This window comes from Pinus tabuliformis, chromosome 2_1, assembly GCF_031772625.1.
Source record: "Pinus tabuliformis cultivar Carrire ecotype Pingquan chromosome 2_1, CPIR1, whole genome shotgun sequence".
Classification (NCBI taxonomy): Eukaryota; Viridiplantae; Streptophyta; class Pinopsida; order Pinales; family Pinaceae; genus Pinus; species Pinus tabuliformis.
Window position 1 is genome coordinate 54,497,009 of NC_142299.1, and position 11,473 is coordinate 54,508,481.

Here is an 11,473-nt window from a genome sequence, read left to right on the forward strand (position 1 = left end):
GGAAAAGGTATAGTAGGCAGCCATATGAGAATCAGTGTTGGGCAAGGTGATTGATGGTCAACGGAATAAAGGGGTTTCCATAGAGAAGAAGCAGCTACAAGATATTGTTTCTAAATAGTAGGTCAAGAGCCCATAAACACTATAGACCTCCCACATGCCAAAACCAAAAGCCAGTTGAAATGTTGATACAAATATTAACAGGGCTTAGAAAGGAATTAAGATTTACCCAAGACTAGGTGATCATTGTAGAGTCAAGTCTCGAAGATTGAATGGCTAGAGTAAACATCCGTGTAACAGTTGTTCAAGGAGCACTCGTATAGAAGTGACCATCCACTGTAGTGAAACCACCCCTCCTTGCTACCCCAAAGTACCCAATTCTCTTCACCTCCAACATATATTTCATGCCCAAGCGAATTAGAAATAAAACCCAACTGAGAGTAGTTTCCACCAAAATCACATCAACAATGGACAAAGCAGAATTTCCCAATATTATCGTTGAGAAATCATGATTATATTCCACAATTCCCACACTTTTCTTAAGCCATCCCTCTTGTGGCAAGGAACCAGGATTCCACCCCTCCTCCCCGCCTTGATGTTAATTGAAGCGTTGACGGTCGTATTCCATGGTCTCCTTCATATCTAATGTTCACATGCTTGTGCATGTAGGGGACTAGCGATTCCACTTCCTACATTTATTAGTTGCTCATCAGCGGGGTGGTGGGCTCGTTCCAATTTTGGCCTATTATAAAAAAACTCATATGTTGTCAGAGTATTAACCTCCTTTAAATGTTCTATCAGTACCTCATCAACTACAAACTAATATCCAAGGCATTAGTACTATAACATGAACATTGGCATGCCATCAACACATAGTTGGTAGTGCATCGCTATTGGAGGTTTAAGGACATGAAAATATTGGGAAAATGACAATGAAAACATTGGAAAATATTCTCTCTTAAATCAATATTCTAATGCTTTTAAGTTGTAAGGCCATTGAAAATTTGCCAAAATAATTATGCCTACATCAGTTAGTTGGTTGTTGATATAGAATCATTGTTTCGAGAATAAACACCATTTGAGGAGAATTTAATAAACAACATTTGCCAAAATAATTATGCCTACATCAGTTAGTTGGTTGTTGATATAGAATCATTGTTTCGAGAATAAACACCATTTGAGGAGAATTTAATAAACAACATGGGGTTCCTTTAGAAGTTGTTGAACAAGTGTCAAAATTCTGACATTCATAACAGTAATAAAAACTATTTAAATATGTTACATAACATTCTAAATGCATGAAAATCCCAATTATTGTTTGATATTGCTAATTTAATGTTGGAAGTACCATGTTATAATTTCAATAATAGCACTATCTTTCTTCCAAAATTTTTGTGACAACAATTACATTGATACAACATCATAACTAGTAGCAATGACATGAATCAAAATTCACGAACAAAGAGCAACCATAAACCCAACAATTTAATGTCTGAAGTAAAATATTTTATTCCAATGGTCGAGTAGAAACCATTAACATTAGTTATGAAAAGTATAATTCCTCTAACCATGTTTATAGAAGATGAAATAATTGTGATAGTTCATGGAAACTAATTGCCACAATGACCGTCATGTTGCATTACAAACAAAAAGCAAAATCAATTTCGCCTACAATTAATATTGATTATCATATATGATTATCATATATATATATATAAGAGACATGTTTTCTAAATGTTTTTATCAAACCATAATACTAGTAGAATAATAAGAAAGTAAATTGCTCGTTGATATAATGCAATGAGAGCACGCACATTATAGTATCCCATGTCATTGAAAGGAGTGGTGGGTTAGAAAGACGTTTTGATTAGAAGATAGGGAAGATCACAAAGTAAATGTAATTTTGTTGACAGTTATCACCCACAATATTTTCATCAGTCACATTCAAATATTCAAATTTTATGATTGATGTTATTTATTAGTCCCTGCCATCTGGCATCCGGCAGGGACTATTGTAATCGTTTCATGTGGACTTAGCATTAGTTCGGTGGTGCTTTCCCTGTCTGTTATGCGCTTATAACAAAGTTCTGTGAGGTGTTATGTGCGGTGTTATGTGCAAATAACCAAGGTGGGATTCGGCTTTAACCTTTTCCATCTTATTTGGCCTCTTCCCGAGGCGGAAGAGGCCCGAACATAGGTTAAGTTGCAAATTGTGGCCAGTTTCATTATCCCTAACCGTCAACCGTTAGCGTTAATGCTAGCATTAATTCGCTATTTGGTAAACAGGTTTCGTTATTTGGTAAGGTATATGCTAAGGTTGCATGTTGTCCAGGTGTTGTTGCAGGGTATTAACAGCTGCATCGCTGTTCAAGGTTTTGGTTCAGAAAGAGCGGCTCGACAATGCGAGCTCAGCAGTGGAAATAGTGAAGAAACCTGTGGATCGGCTCTGTTTGCAGTGGTGACGATTACAGAGCGCGGGCGGCTCTGTGAGGGCGCGGGAGCAGCTTTCTCCAGAATGTGCTTGAGGTGTTGTATTAGCGCTGCATCTGCAAATTAAGCATTGTTACTGATATGCATGATTCAGAATGATTCATGCCATTGCTGTTTTGAAAAACTGGCATTTCTCTTTTCAGTTTACTATTAGGGTTTTATAGCGGTGACGATTACAGAGCGCGGGCGGCTCTGTGAGGGCGCGGGAGCAGCTTTCTCCAGAATGTGCTTGAGGTGTTGTATTAGTGCTGCATCTGCAAATTAAGCATTGTTACTGATATGCATGATTCAGAATGATTCATGCCATTGCTGTTTTGAAAAACTGGCATTTCTCTTTTCAGTTTACTATTAGGGTTTTATTTTGTGAAACTGTTAGTTCTATTTTCAGGTTTCTATTGCGTTTCTATTTTGCAATATTGTTTAAGCAGATGATATTGGAATCTGCAGGGTGGTTCTTGGCAGTGTGAGTGACTATTGCGTTCACCATGCACAGTGCCCTGTTGTTGTGGTGAAGCCCAAGAAAGAACAGGCTCATTGATTTTTATTACCTCGTGCCACCTTTGTGCTTTGATTCATCTTATACTTGTTGGTCTTTATGCCTGATATGAAGCAGCAGATACTACATCTAATTGAAATATTCTAAAACATAAATATGGACTGAGAATTTCAATAATCACTCAGGATATCTGTTAGTGATTTTCATTATTCTATTTGAACATCAAAATATACTCTATTTTTATGTACGATATATATATACTGTTGTTACATGATTTGATATTTCATTTGAATCATGCTCCCTTTGCATCTTATTGTGTGGCATCATATTTATCTCTAACAGACATTCTAATTCACTGTGATTATTTAGGTAATGACAATTCACAAGCAGGGAGATTTATATGGGTTGGAGTTTTGACGAGACGAACTAGCTGTTCCATCCGTGGCCGCTTTATCCTCTGTGGGAGTCAAATTCGTTGCTACGGACGGCGACCTCACCACAATACTTTGATGAGAAGACTGCCTAATCTTGAGAAATCTGGTGGCATTTGAATCTTCTGCGGCTCCGGGTGCGCTGGTTTTCACACGATACACCGATTTCATAAACGGGATGATCGACAGCGAAGAAGATGTTAGATTGCTGAAAGAGAGTTTCTGAATGAACGTATTCGGGTCGTGGAAATTCCTTTCTCTGGTAGCTGCAGCGATACTTTGGCGGTGATACGGAATGTTTTACTTTACGTTGCTAACATGTGGCCACGTTTCTTTGCGCATGCAACATTTGGCTTTTACGTTGCTAACATGTGGCCACGTTTCTTTGCGCATGCAACATTTGGGAGCCTGTCGTATTCATTTTTCTAACCGGCATATTCACTTTACTAATAATTTTAATGAACTTCAATTTATGTTTAAATATAATAACAACTACTTTGGTGAGACAGTTTCAAGGAATGCCCTTAGCTGGACAACCTTAGCTCGACAACATTCCTTCTTGCCTGTTGTTGGAGCCTCCACCAGAACCACTATACCAGGGTAATATGATTGTCAATGCTGATGTTAAGTTGTGATTTTAGTTTAAGGTTTGTAAATATATTATCTTACTCTCTGTATGGTTCATGCAGAATGCCAATTATCTTTAGCTTCATTGTGGATTGACAAATCTGTGGGCATTTTTGGTTTTGAAGGGCTGTTGCCAGTGTTTCTGAAAAGCCAGCAGGCGCACAGCTGACAATTTTCTATTCTGGCTCAGTAAATGTTTATGATGATGTTCCTGCAGACAAGGTATGCCCAAATAAGGTTACATGAACACTTGCTTGTGTGCGATTAAAATGCTGAGGCGTTTCATATGTTACGGATCCTAAGAAACTGAGCAGATCATTGTTTATAGCTTATGTATAACGAATTTGACCTCCTATCAGCCGCGTCTTTTTCCATGCAATATGGAAGGTTTATTGTACTTTTGTCAAAAAACAGAGAACTGTAAAGGATGCCAGTTTTCATTTTAGCTGAAAGCTATTTTTATAAAATTTCTTAGCAGTAGCATCACTTGGTGCAAGTGTGGCATAACTGAACTTATATAGTAGGTACTAATTGATGCAGTTACATAGGTAGCACAGTAGTGTATCCAAGCACACGATTTCAATAGTGATGGGTATCTGGCATTCTTGACAACCTTGCTGCTAGAACACATGTTGCTGTCCATGTAAAATGCAAGTTTTCTTGATGGTTAGTCGTTGTCTTTATCATTAATTGAAAATGGATTGGATTGAGAATTTCACCTCTCCTTGAGGTGGACTGTGTGCCAGTATGGTGATTGGTTCCCCTCTCTCTCTCAGAGCATAGCCGAGTGCTCATACTGTGTGCAAAAATATTATACTTGTGTCTTTTGGTAAACATTGACTATTGCATGAAGGAAAGTTAATCTCTAAAACCATACATTTATGAAGATTCCTTCAACAAAATGCCTACACAATCAATCGTTAACTTTATGATGCTTTCAATTTACACAAGCTGGGGCTCTTAACCTTTTGCTTCGTGCGCACCCTGGCATTGGAGTTTCTGGGCTAAAGCTGGGGGTTTTCCATGAGCTAGAGCTAGTGTCCAAGACAGACAATGGACTAGTGCTCTGAATTGGGTTTGCTATATGGGGCTTCTCTTCGTCTTTGTTTGTTCTGTCATCTCTAAATTTCGAAGGAAATATTGGCTTGGGCGCTTGTTCGGTTGAAAATGGAACCTTTCGCCTTTCATTTAATATGTCACTTGTGAAAGCAGTGGTTATGAAAAGACAATCCGGCTCTTGTTTCTTTATCTATTTGAGTGGTTTGCTAATCTGTTGAGTGGTGTGTGTTATGTCATATTCTAGTGTGATAACTGCTGTGGTTTGACTTTTGATTTAAGGATCCTGTGTGTATAATTTTTATGCTTTGTCTCTAAGATTTACAGAACTCAGCTAAATTTGTTTCATATTTAAATCTGCAAATCCGATGGTTGTCCGTGTGGTAAATCTTTATGGGAAGCATTATATACTTCTTTGTGTGAACACTGATCAGAAGTTATAATAATATTCTTGCATATGCTCTGAGGTGTCTGACTCTTTCAACACTTTGTTTCTGAGCTTTGGTTTAGGGTTTCAATGTTGTTATCAATAGGTAATGTTTTGATGAAGTGTTGGTATAGAGATATCATAAAACGAGAGCTAGATCTACAGCTCTTGAGTCAATAACTTGTGATTTCTCTAGGAAGCCGCGTCTTTTTCCATGCAATATGGAAGGTTTATTGTACTTTTGTCAAAAAACAGAGAACTGTAAAAGATGCCAGTTTTCATTTTAGCTGAAAGCTATTTCTATAAAATTTCTTAGCAGTAGCATCACTTGGTGCAAGTGTGGCATAACTGAACTTATATAGTAGGTACTAATTGATGCAGTTACATAGGTAGCACAATAGTGTATCCAAGCACACGATTTCAATAGTGATGGGCCTGGTTTTGACTAGTGCAAACATGCCTTTTTATCCTCAGATTGTCTTTTCTTTCTTGTTTAAAACTTTTGGTATACAGAAGCTGCATTTTGCTCTTAGCTCTTGCTAGCACTTCTTAAAGATCTTAAAGAAGCCTAAAGAAAGCCAAGATGCTTATTTGCGTTCAAACATCAACTCTGAATCTCCTGATCTAGTTCGGAAACTGTCGGCATATAGTGCTGCTATACGAATTCAAAGGCGGCTAGATAGAACTATGTGCAGGGACTAGCTGCTTCGCAGCCATCCTTGTTTACTTATGATTTGAAATCCATGAAATCTAATATTAACAGAAGGTCATTCCTTTATTTCCTTTCAGAGATAACATGATATTTTCAAATATATATATATATACACAAGTGGCGTCTACTTAACAGAAGGTCATTCCTTTATTTCCTTTCAGAGATAACATGATATTTTCAAATATATATATATATACACAAGTGGCGTCTACTTAAAGTTAAAGATTCGATATCTCTATTCTTTTGGGCTTCTAAATTGTGTTGGGTCTATATTAGAAAGTAGAGGTAATCATGGATCAATAAATAAAATATTATAGTTTGTTGGTTTTATAGTAAGAATGTTTCACATTGTATTATTAAACTTTTCATATTTGACAATAGAGAAAATGTGAATTTATCTTATTTAATTTCTTTACAATATGGATTCGTTGAACTTCATGCAGTTAGGATTTATAGTTAAGGATATAATGCCAAATTAATTTAATGGCTCCATTGAAATGAGAGATCCAACATATCTCAAATTCAATGTGTTAGGGTTGAGTATTGAGGTTACCATAACAAATAAAGTTGTTGGTTTCATTCATGGGAGAGGTGGATCTAATACATATCAAATTTGTGAAACTCCCATGGTTTGCAATGTTGGGTCAAAATTCACATAGAACACAAGTTTTTAAAGAACACATTTCTTTCAATTTCTAAGTGAACGTGATTCATTGTTTCTTTCTAATAGTTAAAAATGATTATTTCTATAATTATAGTTTTATATGAACAATATATTAGATAGTAATGACTTTAAAATAACATTTTTTTTTTAAATCATGATGCTTCCTCCATACTCATAAATTGAGAATTTATTACCTTTCATATTCTACACTAAAACAATTAAAATCTATGAAACCTAAATTCAATCCTTTCTCTCCATCTCAACTTAAACTCAAGACCAAATGTGAAAAGTTTTGGAAATTTATGGTTTACGTTTTGGTAGTTTTGCGAGCAAATAAAGTTTTCTTATTTAATTATTTTTAAATTACATTACTCATATTTTAAGACTTATGCAGCTTAGATTTGGTGTTGGTCTCAAACTAACCATTGCTATAACATAAAATGTGGGTGACATATTTTTTCTTTGATAAGGAATAAATAATTCCACTAATAGATCTTTCCTCGTAGGAATTATTTTCACCTCATTAATCTTACAACTTCCCAATTGTCATGACCATAGAAGGCCATATTTTGCATACGTAAAAACTTAAATAAAGTGATTCATTTCAAGCACTATCTACACATATTTTTACTGAATATTAATGAAAATAGTTTATTGATAGTGCACGACCATAAATTAATAGCAATTTATCTTATCATATACACATCAAAATGGTTTGTCACTCTTATAAGACTATATACATATTATTTCTAGATCAATCAACCATCCTAAGGAGATCAAATATTTGGAAGAGTAAACATTTTTTAGAGTGCAAATCAGAAGGTCATTCCTTCATTTGATCTTTTTTTTTCAGATTAAAGGCTAGAATAGATTTAAACTCATTCCATTTCATCTTTTCTTTTAATCATGTCATTGTTGTGCATGTGCATCTTTTCTTTTAATCATGTCATTGTTGTGCATATGTATTTGTTAATTATTGGAAGTTAAGCCAACATGAACATTATTATTTGTATTTTTATTTATTAATAGTAATTGTATTTTATTCAATTTATTATTTTTTTAACCTATATAATCTTTGAGGTTAATGAAAAATATTCAAAATACTTACATTCAAAAATTACAAAAATAACTTTATTTTTAGAATTTACCACATCCTTCTCATATTTATATAATCCTTCTCATATTTATATAATCCTTAGGGTAAGTTCATAAATGATTATTAATAGTCCTTTTAAGAAAGAAAAAAAAAAAAAATTATTGTTTTAAAAACTATATTATTCATCAAATTTTTCTCATAACATATAATTTAAATTTGATAGCATATAATTTTAAAGCTGGGACTTCCATTTTTTATACCAACTATGCTTTAAGATAATTAAATACTTTGTTTATGCACTCACATTTTTTTTATCATATCTTCCTGAGGTGATACCTTAGCTTAGACATATCCTTGGATTGAGAATGTGCCTTCAGGTGCATTGAGAAAAAGTTCGATTACGTATAAGTTTATGTGGTATACTCTATTTATGAAATGGATAGATTAATGATTTCAACACCCCCATGCCTAGTATGCTTAGTATATTTGTGGTAGGAGATTTAAACAAATTAATGTTTTAGTAATTTTTCTTGTAAATCTATTTTAACATGAGTTTACTCATTGTTGAAATTTCAAAAATAAAAATTGAAGGTTAATATTGAGCAATTGAGTGTACACTCACTTAATAAAGAAAACATGTTTCCTTATGTGATTTTGTAGGATGTGACTTAAGAGTGGGATTTGTTTACCATATCTATATCTATATTTATTAATGCATATGGAAACATTAGTGAGAAGATAGGGTTCAAGAATAGATAAAAACAAAATTGAACCGTTAGCTACTCAAGATTAGGCATTGTTTTGATGTGCTAAATGTGTTTTAATTTGTTTGAAATGTGTGAAATCTTGCATGGGTTATAATAAAAGAACATTTTATGGTGAAATGTTATTAAATAACATAAAAAATAAAACTTGATATCATGCATGTTTTAAGTTATTAGTTTTCAAACCATAGTTATCATCAAACTCACAAAATCAAAATCAACAATATATTCAAATAGTGAGCATTAAATGACATCCATTTGCACCATCAAAGGCAATTGCTAGTTTTATTAATTCTCTCATATGCATTTGACACCATAACATCCAAAAAATTTTAGGATATGGACAAGAACTCCTAACTATGTGGGGAATCAATAAAGGCCATAAAAAGGTGTGTGTCTTCTTCTATTGTTGGGGAATACATGTACACCTACCACCGAATTCCTAGCTCTTTCCCAAGCAATAAACACACCAATAGCTCCCACAAGGCTAATTCCTATTCCCATCCCTACCGCTTTCAATGATATGTTTTCATCTAAACGTCTCAACCATCCCAATTTAATGTTACTAATATTACTATTGCTATCATCTTCCCTTGGAATTTTATTTTGGTTGCATGGTTGCAAAGGGTATCCACATAAACGCTTATTCTTTTGAAATGAAGTCTCATTCCATGTAGTAAATTGTGTTCCTTCTAGAATTGGTCCACAAAGATTATTAGATGAAATGTTAAGCACTTCCAACATGGATAATTTAGAGAGTTCTGGTGGAATCCCTCCACTCAAAATATTTTTAGCCAAGTCCAATTGCTCCAAAGTAGATATCTCATAAAGAGACGTAGGTATTCTCCCTTCTAGGTGGTTCCCTAATAAATTCAATAAGCAAAGGCTGCTCAATCTTCCCATAGTTCTAAGAGATGTAGGTATTCTCCCTTCTAGGTGGTTCCCTAATAAATTCAATAAGCGAAGGCTGCTCAATCTTCCCATAGTTGTAGATACATCCCCTATAAGCATATTGGTGGACAAATCAAGTATCGTGTTTGTATTCAACACGTATGGAAGAGCATATTCACTTCCTTTCATGTCAATTTTCAGAAGTACATATAATATATCTAAACCCAAATGTGAAGATCCATTGATTGCAAATCCTTGCAATTTATCAAGATTGGGTGGTATTCTTCCACTAAATTTATTATTGGATAAATCTAACACCTGCAAATTTGTGAGATTAGTGATCCATTGAGGAATTCCACCATGGAGATTATTATAACTAACACTTAACACTCTTAACTCATGAAAATCTCCAAGGTACCTAGGAAGCTCACCTATGAATCTGTTTTTCCTTAAATCCAACACTTGAAGATGAGTACAATTGGCCAAAGATGCAGGCAAAGTCCCAAAGAAGTTATTAGAATGAGCAGAGAAAACATCCATAAAAATGAATAGGAACCATCGAGACTTCCACTAAAATTATCACTAAAATTGTTATCAGATGAATCAATGATAGTGTTTTCTACCCACACATATTCCAAAAAATACCCACTTGCACTTCCATTTGAATATTGATATAATGTATCATTCTTGATTACCGAAGATTCATTTGTTGTAAACCCTGGGAGTCTACCCAGATTTGTTGGTAATCTTCCACTACAATGGTTGTTAGATAAATCCAACATGTCCAACTTGGTGAAATTTGTGAGCCCTGTAAGAATATCACCATGAAGATTATTATAGCTGAGAATTAATGTTCTTATCTCTTTGAAGTTTTCCAAATACCTTGGAAGTTCGCCTGTCAAATTATTTTTATGTAAATCTAATAGCTTAAGCCCGGTGCAATTGATCAAAGATGTCGACAAAGTCCGTGTGAAGTGATTAGAGTAGGCAGAGGAGACTTGCAAAGAAAGTGGAAATTCTAGATTGTCTAGATCTCCGCTAATTGAGTTTGAGGCTAATTTTAACCATGGTAAAGCAGTGCAATTACGGATACCATGATGAATTGGTCCCTCCAATGTATTGTCATGTAGACTTAAGTCTTCCAGTGAAACCAAATTGCTGATATTTTCTGGGATAGTCCCAAAAATATTGTTACCTCCTATTCTAAATTGAGTGAGGGATTTTAACTGGCCTATGCTATGAGGTATATGTCCACTTAGCATGTTGTATTTCAAAGCCAGTGATAAGAGGGATTGAAGCTTTCCTATGGCTTTAGGTGAAGGAGTTCCAACTTGCTCAAATTGCAAATAGTTTCAGGTATGTTACCAGAGAGATTATTATGTGAGAGATATAAGGTTTTCAACTGACTCAATTTGAAAATGGTTTCAGGTATGCTTCCTGTGAGACTGCTTGAAACAAGGGCTAAGAATGAAAGCTTGCTGCAGTTTCCTATTTCAGAAGGGATAGAACCTGAAATATTACTTCGTTGCCAGTAATCAAAACCAATACCAATGCTTAGGTGTCTAAGCTCTCCCAAATTAGCCAACTGAGGTGGTATATGGCCAGACAATCGGTTTCGCACCATTCTTAAAATCACAAGGGAAGAGCAGTTTCCCGAGATGGAGGAATGAAGTTCTCCAATTTGTTGAAGTGTAGAGCCAAGTTTTGTAGCTTCTGTAGCAACCCAAATTCAACTGGAATAGAACCCTCGAGCTGATTATAGCTAAGGTCAAGTGTTCCCAAACACTTTAAGCTTCCCAAAGTCTGGTGGAATTCTCCCTGT

General features: G+C 34.8%; 1 long non-coding RNA gene across 1 annotated transcript; it reads left to right on the forward strand.

The window, feature by feature from the left end:
• The first annotated feature begins 2,478 nt into the window (after positions 1 to 2,478).
• On the forward strand, positions 2,479 to 3,269 carry LOC149198758 (uncharacterized). The gene is made up of 2 exons (XR_016253217.1): positions 2,479 to 2,721; positions 2,935 to 3,269. It is a non-coding gene; the product is annotated as an uncharacterized LOC149198758 (long non-coding RNA).
• Positions 3,270 to 11,473: the final 8,204 nt, after the last annotated feature.